Here is a 17,391-nt window from a genome sequence, read left to right as displayed (position 1 = left end):
ATCCAGCGACCTTGGTGCACCTCTTTTTTTCTTTGCATCATGTGCTGTTTGGGGACTATTTTTTTGAAGTGCCATCCTGTCTGACACTGCAGTGCCACTCCTTTATGGGCCAGGTGTTTGTGTCGGCCACTTGTTTCGCTTAGCTTAGCCATCCAGCGACCTTGGTGCAAATTTTAGGACTAAAAATAATATTGTGAGGTGTGAGGTGTTCAGAATAGACTGAAAACGAGTGGAAATTATGGTTATTGAGGTTAATAATACTATGGGATCAAAATGACCCCCAAATTCTATGATTTAAGCTGTTTTTGAGGGTTTTTTGTAAAAAAACACACGAATCCAAAACACACCCGAATCTGACAAAAAAATTTCAGGGAGGTTTTGCCAAAACGCGTCCGAATCCAAAACACGGCCGCGGACCCGAATCCAAAACCAAAACACAAAACCGGTGCACATCACTAGTATTTATTTGCTTTATTCTGAACAGATTATCCGTATTAATTTTTAAATAGTATATAAAATTTAAATTATAAAAAAATCTTAAACATTATTTTAAAAATATTTTAATTATTCTAATCAATACACTATCTTGTCTGTCATATAGACATCTTTTCAGTCTACACAAAAAATATGGTACAGTAGGTGTTATTGAAATTTCTCAAAATACTTTATTTTAATTATATCAAGATTGTCATTAAAATACCTGTATTTTATTCAGATACATATATTAATAGTGGTGAGAGGCTGCTGTAGAAGTAGTGCTCTAAACATCTGAGTTTAATACCCCTTTTCCACTGACATGAGCGTGCACCAACCCGTGATTTTTGTCAGTGGAAACGGCTCTACCCGGGTCTACTAATCAGGGAATCCTTCCTGAGAAGCTAGCAGGGTTTATCCCGGGAAAAACTTGGGTGAGCTGCAGTGGAAATGGGTTACCCACTTCATGTGACCCGGGTGACCCATTTACAGTGTGGTGATTGGCTAAGAAACCCATCACCCATGGCAGCCATCACCGGGGAGGGAGATATTACATTACATGGTCCAGACTATTCTACATTTTACTCCATCCTTGCTCACCATTCGAGGAGGCTATAATCTCTTTCTGCTTGTCTCCACCACTATGGCAGCATCCTCCCGAAGGTGCTCCACTCATCAGCAGCTGCCCACCGCCCGTCGTCCACTGGTCACGGCACTGTTCTGGGAGTTTTGCAGCTCTTGGAGATGATGTCATCCCTAAGCACTGGCACCTCACCTGGGCGCAGTGTGAACAGCACTGACTCGGGTATATCCCAGTTTTGCACCGCAGTGAAAATGGGGTAAATTTCCGGGTCTAAACTGGCTTGGAACCATGGAACATGTTGTGCTACAGTATATAAGAAACGGCTAATAAATAAATAATTAAAAATACATTTACAGTGTGTTTTGTTGTTTGTTTTGATTATTTTAGAATTGTGAAGCCTAGGTTAGAGCCTCAAGAGTGTGACCTCCTCTAAATCATCCCTTTAGTGTGTAAATAGATATATACCTAACAAGTCTTAGATCTAAACTCCCCTTGAGTAGCAGTTGGGAAACACAGTTTCTGCAACACCATGGCAGAAATGGGTACTCAGTGTCACACCAAAGAGAAAGGAGTAATATGTTAGCTAATTTTCTCAGCCCAGGAGCAAATGCAGGATTTTTGGAGGGGTTTTTTTTTACAACTGTTTGATTTTACAGCGATTGTTGGAAGCACATTAAGAATACAGCTACTGTATAGTCTGCCCCAAACAAAGTACAGTTTTTGTAATACAGTATTTCAGGCACATGCAGGCCCATTGATCATGTAAGCCACTTATTAGTTTCTCTATCTGGTGTGGAGCACTCATAACCACAGACACACACAGCAGACTTGGTAGGAAAATCTGCTGCAACTGGGCATGTTCAGCAGCTTCTTTCCACCTTTTATACTATATGTGGTGGGTTTCTGGGCATTCCAGGCAACTGAACTCCCCCCTGTCCTTAATATATGGACTCCATTGGTAATAGTGCCCAATGTGATGTCATAGCCATGTTTTTTTGCACATGTATGTAATTACAAAATCTTAATATTTCTTAATAATCTTTTAGATTGAGATTCTTTAGAACCTCTTCTTTTAACAAATCCTTATTCCACTCAAAATGAATATTACAATTGGAAAATGTTGATAGAAGAATGACAAGCAGATGGCTATACCGCTATGAGGTTTTGTCTTAAAAAGTATTGCTTATTTAAAATATCAGCCAGACTCACTGGGAAGTAGCTATTTTAATCCCCCTCCTAGGATCCACACATTCTCTACTCATTTTTATTTTCAATTTTTCCTCAGTATATTTTGTATGCTTTTATTTAATGTTGTTTCACTTATAAAACCCCCCTACATTTTTTTTATTTTAATAGTTATTAACACAAATGTAATGCTAAAATATTTTAGCTAATAGTTAATTATGACTAAAGAAAGTACTAATTTGCAGATAAACAAATTAAGAATTAAATGGTGACGAGCAAAGCAATTAGGCATGATTTAGAGTTTTTAGTTGTTTCAGACTTTGTGAATATAACAACAAAACAGAACATTTCTCAATACTCATGGAGGATACTTTTTTTTTTAATAACTTTGAACACATTCTTACACTAAAAGCAGAAGACCATTACATGCAGAGCTTGGTTGTTATTACTCCTATAGCATCATTGTGCATAAGGGGGAGGGTCAGATAAATCATATTTACAGGTTAACATGTGTTCATACATAGATTGTGAATGCAACAAATCAATCTTTACGAGATATTAAGGACCTGCAAATTTTGCTATTAGATGCGTAATTAGTGTGAACGATTATTCTTAATGATAGAGAAATGACTTTATTACTTAAACAGAAAAGGACCAAACTAGCATCATATTTCATCTATAGCAGCAAGGTTGATGTTAGAAATGAATGCTTCTTTCCATAAAGCATTGCAGCTTCATTAAATATAAAATAATGTAACTGTTTCAGCATAGTGCCTCCAGCATACACAATATACTGTCTGAGATGGAGGGAATCTTAGGGCAGGGCTGACAAATATGTAAACAGCTTGCATCAGCTCAGAACCATGTGACAGACCCCACATTATGCCTGAGTTGTAGGTATTCAAATAGTTTTTTACAGGGCCAAATAAGCAGAGTGGAGACAAGCCTCAACGTATAGAATGATCCCTTGGTCCTAAAGATAACTTTAATATCAGACCAGCATTTGTTATATAATTTTTCTTAGCTAAGGTTAAATATTATTGGATTGTCTAATATGATAATCCAGTTCTTTATGATTTTTATGTGAAATCCTTGCAATTATTTAAAATTATATTCAATCACAAGCTGCTTTTTTTATTCATTAGTGCTACAAACTCTTCACAGGAAATAACCCTTATTGCTGACATCAGTGTTGTATTTTCTACAGTGCGTTGCTTTTATTAATCTGGTACATAATCATGAATGGACTAGCAGTATTTAGAGATGTGCGGCTGGCACTTTTCGTGTTTTGTGTTTTGGTTTTGGTTCTAATTCCACTTTCGTGTTTTGGTCTTGGCTTGGTTTTGCCAAACCTTTCGGGTTTTGGTTTTGGATGATTTTTGAAAAAACATAAAAACAGCTAAAATCACAGAAATTGGTGGTAATTTTGATCTTACGATATTATTAACCTCAATAACATTCCTTTCCACTCATTTCCAGTCTATTCTAAACACCTCACACCTCACAATATTGTTTTTAGGCCTAAAAGTTGCACCAGGGTGGCTATATGACTAAGCTAAGCGACACAAGTGTGCGGCACAAACACCTGGCCCATCTAGGAGTGGCACTGCAGTTGCAGACAAGATGGCACTATTTAAAAACTAGTCCCCAAACAGCACATGATGCAAAGAAGAAAAAGAGGTGCAATTAGGTAGCTGGATGGCCAAGCTAAGCGACACAAGTGTGCAGCACAAACACCTGGCCCATCTAGGAGTGGCACTGCAGTGGCAGACAGGATGGCAGATATAAAATATAGGCCCCAAACAGCACACGATGCAAAGAAGAAAAAGAGGTGCAATGAGGTAGTTGAATGACTAAGCTACTGTAAGCAACACAAGTGTGCGGCACAAACACCTGGCCCATCTAGGAGTGGCACTGTAGTGGCAGACAAGATGGCAGATTTTAAAAAAAGGCCCCAAACAGCACATGATGCAAAGAAGAAAAAGAGGTGCAATTAGGTAGCTGGATGGCCAAGCTAAGCGACACAAGTGTGCGGCAAAAACACCTGGCCCATCTAAGAGTGGCACTGCAGTGGCAGACAGGATGGCAGATTTAAAAAATAGGCCCCAAACAGCACATAATGCAAAGAAGAAAAAGAGGTGCAATGAGGTAGCTGGATGGCCAAGTTAAGCGACACAAGTGTGCGGCACAAACACCTGGCCCATCTATGAGTGGCACTGTAGTTACAGACAGGATGGCACTTAAAAAAACTAGTCCCCAAACAGCACATGATGCAAAGAAGAAAAAGAGGTGCAAGATGGAATTGTCCTTGGGCCCTCCCACCCACCCTTATGTTGTATAAACAGGACATGCACACTTTAACAAACTAGTCATTTCAGCAACAGGGTCTGCCACATGACTGTGGCTGAAATGACTGGTTTGTTTGGGCCCCCACCAAAAAAGAAGCAATCAATCTCTCCTTGCACAAACTGGCTCTACAGAGGCAAGATGTCGACCTCATCCTCATCCTCCGTTTCCTTACCCCTTTTACTGTGTACATCCTCCTCCTCACTGAGTATTAATTTGTTCCTACTGGAATCCACCATCACAGGTCCCCGTGTACTTTCTGGTGGCAATTGCTGGTAAAGGTCTTCCCGGAGGAATTTATAATTCATTTTGATTAATATCAACTTCTCCACATTTAGTGGAAGTAACCTCCTACGCCGATCGCTGAGAAGGTTACCGGCTGCACTAAACACTCTTTCGGAGTACACACTGGAGGAGGGTAACTTAGGCAAAATAAAGCCAGTTTGTGCAAGGGCAGCCAAATTGCCTCTTTTTCCTGCCAGTATACATATGGACTGTCTGACATGCCTACTTGGATGCTGTCACTCATATAATCCTCCACCATTCTTTCAATGGTGACAGCATCATATGCAATGACAGTAGACATGTCAGTAATTGTTGGCAGGTCCTTTAGTCCGGACCAGATGTCAGCTTTCGCTCCTGACTGCCCTGCATCACTGTCAGCGGGTGGGCTAGGAAATCTTATCCTTTTCCTTGCAACCCCAGTGGTGGGAGAAATTGACGGATGAGCTGTTGACGGGTCACGTTCCGCTTGAGTTGACAATTTACTAACCAGCAGGTCTTTGCACCTCTGCACACTTGTGTCTGCTGGAAAAAGAGATACAACGTAGGCTTTAAACCTAGGATCGAGCACGGTGGCCAAAATGTAGTGCTCTGATTTCAGCAGATTGACCACCCGTGAATCCTGGAAAAGTGAATGAAGGGCTCCATCCATGAGTCTCCCATACTTTGCAGAAACGCTCCGTCTTAGCTCCTCCTTCAATTTCTCCAGCTGCTTCTGCAAAAGCCTGATGAGGGGAATGACCTGACTCAAGCTGGCAATGTCTCAACTGACTTCACGTGTGGCAAGTTCGACGGGTTGGAGAACCATGCACAAGACGGAAATCATTCTCCACTGCGCTTGAGTCAGGTGCATTCCCCCTCCTTTGTCTATATCGTAGGTGGATGTATAGGCTTAAATGGCCTTTTGCTGCTCCTCCATCCTCTGAAGCATATAGAGAGTTGAATTCCACCTCGTTACCACCTCTTGCTTCAGTTGATGGCAGGGCAGGTTCAGGAGTGTTTGCTGGTGCTCCAGTCTTCGGCATGCAGTGGCAGAATGCCGAAAGTGGCTCGCAATTTTTCGGGCCACCGACAGCATCTCCTGCACACCCCTGTCATTTTAAAAAATTCTGCACCACCAAATTAATTGTATGTGCAAAACATGGGACATGCTGGAATTTACCCAGATGTAATGCACGCACAATTTTGGTGGCGTTGTCCGATATCACAAATCACCAGGAGAGTCCAATTGGGGTAAGCCATCCTGCAATGATGTTCCTCAGTTTCCGTAAGAGGTTGTCAGCTGTGTGCCTCTTACGGAAAGCGGTGATACATAGTGTAGCTTGCCTAGGAACAAGTTGGCGTTTGCAAGATGCTGCTTCTGGTGCCGTTGCTGTTGTTGTTGCTGCGGGAGGCAAGACATCTACCCAGTGGGATGTCACAGTCATATAGTCCTTAGTCTGCCCTTTTCCACCTGTCCACATGTCCGTGGTTAAGTGGACACTGGATACAACCGCATTTTTTAGGATACTGGTGACTCTTTTTCTGACGTCTGTGTACATTCTCGGTATCGCCTGAATAGAGAAGTGGAACCTAGATGGGGTTTGATACCGGGGTTACAGTACCTCAAACAATTTTCTAAGTCCCACTGAACTAGTGGTGGATACCGGATGCACATCTAACACCAACATAGCTGTCAAGACCTCAGTTATCCGCTTTGCAAAAGGATGACTGCTGTCATATTTCATATTCCTCACAAAGGACTGTTGGACAGTCAATTGCTTACTGGAAGTAGTACAAGTGGTCTTCCGACTTCCTCTCTGGGATGATGACCGACTCCCAGCAGCAACAACAGCAGCAGCGGCAGCAACAGCAGGCGTACCACTCAAGGATCCTCTGGAGGAATCCCGGTTAGGAGAGGACTCCTCAGTCTTGCCAGTGGCATGGCCTGCAGGACTACTGATGTTCCTGACTGAGGAGGAAGTTGACGTTGAGGGAGTTGGTGGTGTGGCTTGCAGGAGCTTGGGTACAGGAGGAAAAAGGGATTTAGGTGTTAGTGGACTGCTTAAGCTCTTACCCAAAGTTTCACAACTTGACACTGATTTATAATGAGTATAATGTTCCGAGGTGGTTAACATCCTTACCCCTACTTATTACAGATTGACAGAGGCAACAGATGGCTTGACACCTATTGTCCGGATTTGTGGAGAAATTATTCCACACCGAAGAGGTGGCTTTTTTGGCAGTTTGCCCAGGCATCACAATGGGCTTCTTCATCCCATGGACAATGGGGTCTCCCCCGGTGCCTGATTTAAACAAACCACATCACCATCAGAAACCTCATCATCAACTTCCTCCTCAGCACCAGCAATACCCATATACTCATCCTGGTGTGCTTCAACAGTGACATCTTCAATTTCAATATCGGGAACTGGACTGTGGGTGCTCCTTACAGCAATTGCAGGGGGCGTGCAAATGGTGGAAGGAGCCACTTCTTCCCATCCAGTGTTGAGAAGGTCAGGCATCGCAACTGCCGACACACTTGGACTCTCCTTGGGGATTTGTGATACCATCTCAGAATGCACAGTTCTTTTTTACTGAACTTTGGCTTTTTGGATTTTACATGCCCTCTACTATCACATTGGGCATCGGCCTTGGCAGACGACGTTGATGGCATTTCATCGCCTATGTCATGGCTAGTGGCAGCAGCTTCAGCACTAGGAGGAAGCGGTTCTTTATCTTTCCCAATTTTATCCTCCAAATTTTTGTTCTCCATTATTTTTTGGGAGTTTTATAAGACAATATGCAGCACAGGTATGACTGGAATGACTGATGGCCAGGACGCTACCACTGGTCTGATGCAGCAGAACACAGCAACACTGTAAGGGACTTGTTGTTATGATTATACAGCAGCAGTGGACATATAGCAGTAGCGTATACCACTGTGACTGCCTCGTCACTGGAATGACTGATAGCCAGGACACTACCACTGGTCTGATGCAGCACAACACATAAACACTGTAAGGGACTTGTTGTCATTGTTGTTGTTGTTATTATTATTATTATTATACGGCAGCAGTGGACATATAGCAGTAGCATATATCACTGTGACTGCCTCATCACTGGAATGACTGATGGCCAGGACACTACCACTGGTCTGATGCAGCACAACACAACAACACTGTAAGGGACGTTGTTGTTGTTGTTGTTGTTGTTGTCGTCATAATTATACGGCAGCAGTGGACATATAGCAGCAGCATATACCACTGTGACTGCCTGGTCACTGAAATGACTGCTGGCCAGGACACTACCACTGGTCTCATGCAGCACAACACAGCAACACTGTAAGGGACTTGTTGTTGTTGTTGTGGTTGTTATTATTATTATTATTATATGGCAACAATGGACATATAGCAGCAGCGTATACAACTGTGACTGCCTCGTCACTGGAATGACTGATGGCCAGGACACTACCACAGGTCTGATGCAGCACAACACAACAACACTGTAAGGGACTTATACAGCTACACTGGAAATATGACAGCAGAGGACACCACCACTGTGACTGGTCACTGGACTAATGCTGCACAAGACACTTCCCCTGGTCTAATGCAGGACAACACAGCACCACTGAAAGGGACTTATACAGCTACACTGGATATATGGCAGCAGAGGACACCACCACTGTGACTGGTCACTGGACTGATGCTGCACAAGAGAGACATTACCCCTGGTCTGATGCAAGACAACACAGCAAAAATGCAAGGGACTTATACAGCAGCCAGCAGCACTGGGGACATATGGCAGCAGAGGACACCAACACTGTGACTGGCTGGACTGATACAGCACAATACACTGACTACAATGGACTGGACTGAGCAGCACAACACAGCACAAGACTCGACACCCCACTTTCCCGCCCACACAGACACTGTGGACTCGTCCTCTCAATACACTCTCCGAGACTGGAGTGAAAATGGCCACGATGCGTGGCTCGTTATATGGAATCCAAATCCCGCGAGAATCCGATAGCGGGATGATGACGTTTCGTTCGGGTTTCCGAGTCAGGCGGAAAAACCCGAGCCTGACTCGGATCCAGACTCAGGTAGGGAGGTTCGGTAGGGTTCAGATTTCAGGGATCCGAACCCGCTCATCTCTAATTTACATATATACATATACAATTCCTGAAGGCGCAGCACTCCTGACACTCGTAAAGAAGTCACATCAGAACGGCAAGAGGTTCAGCAACGTTTCAGAGCTTTTAATCACGCACTGTCATATGGCTAAATGAACATATAAAAAACTCACCTTATAACACATATCAAACACCTCGTGGACGCCCTTTCCGGAAGCGGGACTGTTCACCCGGCCGGGAGCGCATTGTGTGTGACGTCATCATCGATGAGTCAGGAACTGTGAGATCATCACCAAGGCAACCAGCAATCCTAAAAAACAATATGCAGTCATAGTAACATTGTACATATATTTAAACATATGCTAACACAAAAATCAGAAATACCTCATAATAAGAAACACCTACTATTATAAAAATGAAATAGTGTCCTATATTAACTGGGTATTTATTAAAGTATTGCTACATTCTGCCCTACTATCCTAACGTGAAGATATCATATTAGATCCTATTCCATATTACATATAAAGTAAACACTTTTCTTTAGTTCCAAAATATGGAGATTCACGATATTATAGTTGCTAATGGCTACATTGTGCTATATAAACATCACAGAAGTAATTGAGACCAAGGTGTTCGTTGAATCTCTTTTAAGCAAGGGCCCTCAATTTATTAATCCACCTGCTCTCACACTGCAGCAGACGTAAACCCCGATTACCTCTAGATGTCCAAATCAAATAATTCAGTTACCCCTTACAAACCAAAATCCATTTTTCCCCAAATATTTGCAGGGACCCTTCATAGAATCATTTATTTCTCTTGTTATGGATGATTTGAAAGCAATACAGTTGAATCCCAAGAAGAAGTTTAACATGACGTCAAAAGAAAGGAAAGCATTAGGAGATTTAAAAAAGAATAAAAACATCATCATCAAGTCCGCTGACAAGGGGGGAGGAGTCGTGGTGATGGATCTCTCCAAATATGAGGATGGAGTCATGAGCCACCTCAATGACTCCTCAACTTATAGAAAGCTAAGGAATAACCCCACTGAATCGACTATATCCAAATTAAAGGATTTAATTGAGAAGCATGAACAAAAAGGTACCATTAGTGATAAGGAAGCCAAATTTATTTTGTTGGAGAACCCAGTGACCTCAGTTATTTACATACTTCCTAAGGTTCATAAAAGTCTTATTGACCCTCCAGGTAGACCAATAATATCAGGGGTCAGGTCAATAACAGCGAATTTACCGCAGTTTATTGATTACATATTACAGCCTATGGTATTAACCAATAAGTCACATCTTAAAGACACGAAAGACTTTTTGATGCTGTTGGAAACCATTGAGGGAGGGTGACTGGCTTGTCACTGCTGATGTCAGCTCCCTCTACACTATCATAGATCATAAACATGGAATAGAGGCGATTCAATTTTTTCTTGATCAATGGCAATTGTCAAAAGATCTAAGGAATCTTGTTGTAGAAGGGATACAATTTATCCTTAATAATATTTTTTTCCTTTTTAAGGAACAGTTTTATATTCAGAAGACAGGTACAGCCATGGGCACCAGGTTCACTCTGAGCTATGCCAATCTCTTTATGGGATTATGGGAAACCGAAACCATCTGGACCAGCGGTGTGCACGGAGTGAACCTGGTGTCTTAAGCACATTATACAGATGACATTTTTAAAAACTAAGTTAGTTTCCAGTGTCCTCTCATCTTCCCTTTCTAAAACAATAACCACTTCAAAAGGTTTCTACAGGTGTGGAAGCTGTATTGGATGTAAAAACATAAAAAGTGAAGGCACAAGTAAGATAACCAATATTTCCATTAATAATATTAATGTTGAAATTAGGGACTTTATGACATGTGATACTAAAAATATTATATATGCTATCAGATGTAAGTGTGATTTGTTCTATATAGGAAGAACAACACGTCCCCTCAAAGTGCAAATGGGGGAAGATATTAGAAATATAAAAAAGGGGTTAGAAACCCATTCTTTATCAATGCATTTTAAAAACAAGCATGGTTGCTCCATTTTGGACATTACCGTTTTTTTTTGGCTTAAGACATGTTAAAGGTACATTAAGAGATAGAGATATAGGATGTTCTCTAGCAAACTCTGAAATGAGCTGCATTTACAATTTCAACACACTTAGTCCTCATGGACTAAATTGTGATTTTGAGCTCAAGTGGTTTCTATAATCTGCACATATATATATTGTGATTGTTTCACTAATTTATGTGTAACATCCATATTCATGTTTCCTCATGGATATTTATGTGTTAGGTTTCATGGATTCTGGTTATGATTTCCATCATTGATGCAATTTATGTTCCCATAGGCTCTTATGTGATTGCTCATTTTCTGTACTTTTTTAAGATTTTTAATATTGCTATGGGAGACCTTGTTGTATAATCTATTTTGAGCTATTACTATTATCTGTGCTTTCTAATTGGTGTTGCTCCGCAATTGTAAGTACTTTAACTACATTTCCCACAATTCCCAGATGGAATCGTCATATTCGAGTTCCGCTTGCGGGCTGTAAGACTACATTTCCCATGAATTTAACATCAAGTTCCGGCTTCCCCTGATGATGCGGGACTAAACTTCCAGGAATAGCGTCATATGACTACACGATACGGACGAGAATAAACTGCATCTCCCAACAACACCTGGGGGGACCGGAACTTCCGCTTGGCATGGCACTATGTAGTTTTATTTAAGTGTAAAAACGGAATATAAACAATGTAATATTGATGTATATTTCTAAATAATAAGGAACATTATGCATAGATAATACCACTGTCTGTTTATTGTACGAATTTAATGGACATTTATTAATTATATGACGTAATTTCCTGTGACTTATGATTGGCTACCTGTACTATAAATATTAAGCTCCTGTACACTCCAGCTTATCTTGATAAAGGTCTTATAAGACCTAAACACGTTGATATATTGCCTTCAGGAGGGTGAGTAGCTGCTTTTTCAAAACTTTTATGGACTCTCTTTGTATGTTTCATGTTTGTTTTTATTGGATCGATTTTATTGGAATAATATTTTTTTATTCATCAATTTTTTCATCTATCAACTTCTGCATGCTGTTTGTACACCACGTGTGTAGTCTTTTTTATGTATATGGATTCTGCATAATCCAAAAAACCTGTGTTTTTGTGATACATCGCAGTTTGGAGTAAGAATATACGGCACACCATACAAAGATACCTTTATAGGAGCAGCTCCTCATTCATATGTGTGAGTTGGGGTACACAGTGTATAAAGTCTTTTTTGCACTTTAAAGATACCATGATGTGCTTGAAATCTGTGATGTCCCTGTGAGTGTGGGGGTATGCCCAATCATTCCATTTAATTCCTAAATAAGAAAACCACCCTTGTTTTATTAGGGAAAGTGTTAGATTATATCACGTAATTATTGGATACTATATACTTACCCTCTACACCCTTGTGCAACCATTGTAGTGATCCCCTATTTTATACACACTACACATTGGTTCCTTTTCTTGTTTTTTTCTTTGCGAAAAACTGAGGAATCTTCTACTGAAGACGGGAGTGAGGATACTAACCAACCATACAAAAGATACCTTGATAGGATTCATCTTACATTGCCAAGTGTGAGTTGGGGTACGCCGTATGTGAGAAACTTCTATACCCTAAAAAGATACCTTGATGTGTTTCCCACCCTCTTTCCTGTTGTGAGTTTTGGGGTATGCTCCATATCTTACATAGTTCCACATTTACCTCCATTTCACACTTTAAAGGTGTATTGGTACAATAGAAGATTACCATAAGTGTGCAAAGATACCTTTCTGGGCACATAGTCACATTTCATCGAGTGAGTGGGGTACGCTAGAACTTGACGTCCACTATTCTGTAGAGATTACTCTTTAAAGACATTTGTATTGGTTTAAGATTTAATACACATTGGTTGTCCTCTTTTTTGTTTTACGCTATATATTTGGAGTACATGCATTGGACAACATTTACTAGGACAACTTGGATAAGGTATATCCGCATCTACATACCCACATCAGGAACATACATTTTTCTTTTTTCTTTGCGCTGAGTGTATTAAGAAGGCTTATACTTCTTGTATTCTAGTCTGTATTTCAAATTAGAGATGTGCACTTGAAATTTTTCGGCTTTTGTGTTTTGGTTTTGGGTTCGGTTCCGCGGCCGTGTTTTGGGTTCGACCGCGTTTTGGCAAAACCTCACCGAATTTTTTTTGTCGTATTCGGGTGTGTTTTGGATTCGGGTGTTTTTTTCAAAAAACACTAAAAAACAGCTTAAATCATAGAATTTGGGGGTCATTTTGATCCCAAAGTATTATTAACCTCAAAAACCATAATTTCCACTCATTTTCAGTCTATTCTGAATACCTCACACCTCACAATATTATTTTTAGTCCTAAAATTTGCACCGAGGTCGCTGGATGACTAAGCTAAGCGACCCTAGTGGCCGACACAAACACCTGGCCCATCTAGGAGTGGCACTGCAGTGTCACGCAGGATGTCCCTTCCAAAAAACACTCCCCAAACAGCACATGACGCAAAGAAGAAAAAAAGAGGCGCAATGAGGTAGCTGTGTGAGTAAGCTAAGCGACCCTAGTGGCCGACACAAACACCTGGCCCATCTAGGAGTGGCACTGCAGTGTCACGCAGGATGTCCCTTCCAAAAAACACTCCCCAAACAGCACATGACGCAAAGAAGAAAAAAAGAGGCGCAATGAGGTAGCTGTGTGAGTAAGCTAAGCGACCCTAGTGGCCGACACAAACACCTGGCCCATCTAGGAGTGGCACTGCAGTGTCACGCAGGATGTCCCTTCCAAAAAACCCTCCCCAAACAGCACATGACGCAAAGAAAAAAAGAGGCGCAATGAGGTAGCTGTGTGAGTAAGATAAGCGACCCTAGTGGCCGACACAAACACCGGGCCCATCTAGGAGTGGCACTGCAGTGTCACGCAGGATGGCCCTTCCAAAAAACACTCCCCAAACAGCACATGACGCAAAGAAGAAAAAAAGAGGCGCAATGAGGTAGCTGTGTGAGTAAGCTAAGCGACCCTAGTGGCCGACACAAACACCTGGCCCATCTAGGAGTGGCACTGCAGTGTCACGCAGGATGTCCCTTCCAAAAAACCCTCCCCAAACAGCACATGACGCAAAGAAAAAAAGAGGCGCAATGAGGTAGATGTGTGAGTAAGATAAGCGACCCTAGTGGCCGACACAAACACCGGGCCCATCTAGGAGTGGCACTGCAGTGTCACGCAGGATGTCCCTTCCAAAAAACCCTCCCCAAACAGCACATGACGCAAAGAAAAAAAGAGGCGCAATGAGGTAGCTGTGTGAGTAAGATAAGCGACCCTAGTGGCCAACACAAACACCGGGCCCATCTAGGAGTGGCACTGCAGTGTCACGCAGGATGGCCCTTCCAAAAAACACTCCCCAAACAGCACATGACGCAAATAAAAATGAAAGAAAAAAGAGGTGCAAGATGGAATTGTCCTTGGGCCCTCCCACCCACCCTTATGTTGTATAAACAGGACATGCACACTTTAACCAACCCATCATTTCAGTGACAGGGTCTGCCACACGACTGTGACTGAAATGACGGGTTGGTTTGGACCCCCACCTAAAAAGAAGCAATTAATCTCTCCTTGCACAAACTGGCTCTACAGAGGCAAGATGTCCACCTCATCATCATCCTCCGATATATCACCGTGTACATCCCCCTCCTCACAGATTATCAATTCGTCCCCACTGGAATCCACCATCTCAGCTCCCTGTGTACTTTGTGGAGGCAATTGCTGCTGGTCAATGTCTCCACGGAGGAATTGATTATAATTCATTTTAATGAACATCATCTTCTCCACATTTTCTGGATGTAACCTCGTACGCCGATTGCTGACAAGGTGAGCGGCGGCACTAAACACTCTTTCGGAGTACACACTTGTGGGAGGGCAACTTAGGTAGAATAAAGCCAGTTTGTGTAAGGGCCTCCAAATTGCCTCTTTTTCCTGCCAGTATGAGTACGGACTGTGTGACGTGCCTACTTGGATGCGGTCACTCATATAATCCTCCACCATTCTTTCAATGGTGAGAGAATCATATGCAGTGACAGTAGACGACATGTCCGTAATCGTTGTCAGGTCCTTCAGTCCGGACCAGATGTCAGCATCAGCAGTCGCTCCAGACTGCCCTGCATCACCGCCAGTGGGTGGGCTCGGAATTCTGAGCCTTTTCCTCGCACCCCCAGTTGCGGGAGAATGTGAAGGAGGAGATGTTGACAGGTCGCGTTCCGCTTGACTTGACAATTTTCTCACCAGCAGGTCTTTGAACCCCAGCAGACTTGTGTCTGCCGGAAAGAGAGATCCAAGGTAGGCTTTAAATCTAGGATCGAGCATGGTGGCCAAAATGTAGTGCTCTGATTTCAACAGATTGACCACCCGTGAATCCTTGTTAAGCGAATTAAGGGCTCCATCCACACGTCCCACATGCCTAGCGGAATCGCTCTGTGTTAGCTCCTCCTTCAATGTCTCCAGCTTCTTCTGCAAAAGCCTGATGAGGGGAATGACCTGACTCAGGCTGGCAGTGTCTGAACTGACTTCACGTGTGGCAAGTTCAAAGGGCATCAGAACCTTGCACAACGTTGAAATCATTCTCCACTGCGCTTGAGACAGGTGCATTCCACCTCCTATATCGTGCTGAATTGTATAGGCTTGAATGGCCTTTTGCTGCTCCTCCAACCTCTGAAGCATATAGAGGGTTGAATTCCACCTCGTTACCACTTCTTGCTTCAGATGATGGCAGGGCAGGTTCAGTTGTTTTTGGTGGTGCTCCAGTCTTCTGTACGTGGTGCCTGTACGCCGAAAGTGTCCCGCAATTCTTCTGGCCACCGACAGCATCTCTTGCACACCCCTGTCGTTTTTTAAAAAAATTCTGCACCACCAAATTCAAGGTATGTGCAAAACATGGGACGTGCTGGAATTTGCCCATATTTAATGCACACACAATATTGCTGGCGTTGTCCGATGCCACAAATCCACAGGAGAGTCCAATTGGGGTAAGCCATTCCGCGATGATCTTCCTCAGTTGCCGTAAGAGGTTTTCAGCTGTGTGCGTATTCTGGAAAGCGGTGATACAAAGCGTAGCCTGCCTAGGAAAGAGTTGGCGTTTGCGAGATGCTGCTACTGGTGCCGCCGCTGCTGTTCTTGCGGCGGGAGTCCATACATCTACCCAGTGGGCTGTCACAGTCATATAGTCCTGACCCTGCCCTGCTCCACTTGTCCACATGTCCGTGGTTAAGTGGACATTGGGTACAACTGCATTTTTTAGGACACTGGTGAGTCTTTTTCTGACGTCCGTGTACATTCTCGGTATCGCCTGCCTAGAGAAGTGGAACCTAGATGGTATTTGGTAACGGGGGCACACTGCCTCAATAAATTGTCTAGTTCCCTGTGAACTAACGGCGGATACCGGACGCACGTCTAACACCAACATAGTTGTCAAGGCCTCAGTTATCCGCTTTGCAGCAGGATGACTGCTGTGATATTTCATCTTCCTCGCAAAGGACTGTTGGACAGTCAATTGCTTACTGGAAGTAGTACAAGTGGTCTTCCGACTTCCCCTCTGGGATGACGATCGACTCCCAGCAGCAACAACAGCAGCGCCAGCAGCAGTAGGCATTACACTCAAGGATGCATCAGAGGAATCCCAGGCAGGAGAGGACTCGTCAGAATTGCCAGTGACATGGCCTGCAGGACTATTGGCATTCCTGGGTAAGGAGGAAATTGACACTGAGGGAGTTGGTGGGGTGGTTTGCGTGAGCTTGGTTACAAGAGGAAGGGATTTACTGGTCAGTGGACTGCTTCCGCTGTCACCCAAAGTTTTTGAACTTGTCACTGACTTATTATGAATGCGCTGCAGGTGACGTATAAGGGAGGATGTTCCGAGGTGGTTAACGTCCTTACCCCTACTTATTACAGCTTGACAAAGGCAACACACGGCTTGACACCTGTTGTCCGCATTTCTGTTGAAATACTTCCACACCGAAGAGCTGATTTTTTTGGTATTTTCACCAGGCATGTCAATGGCCATATTCCTCCCACAGACAACAGGTGTCTCCCCGGGTGCCTGACTTAAACAAACCACCTCACCATCAGAATCCTCCTGGTCAATTTCCTCCCCAGCGCCAGCAACACCCATATCCTCCTCATCCTGGTGTACTTCAACACTGACATCTTCAATCTGACTATCAGGAACTGGACTGCGGGTGCTCCTTCCAGCACTTGCAGGGGGCGTGCAAATGGTGGAAGGCGCATGCTCTTCACGTCCAGTGTTGGGAAGGTCAGGCATCGCAACCGACACAATTGGACTCTCCTTGTGGA

The sequence above is a fragment of the Pseudophryne corroboree genome, chromosome 4 (genome assembly GCF_028390025.1).
Source record: "Pseudophryne corroboree isolate aPseCor3 chromosome 4, aPseCor3.hap2, whole genome shotgun sequence".
Classification (NCBI taxonomy): Eukaryota; Metazoa; Chordata; class Amphibia; order Anura; family Myobatrachidae; genus Pseudophryne; species Pseudophryne corroboree.
Note: the sequence above shows the minus strand (reverse complement) of the source record.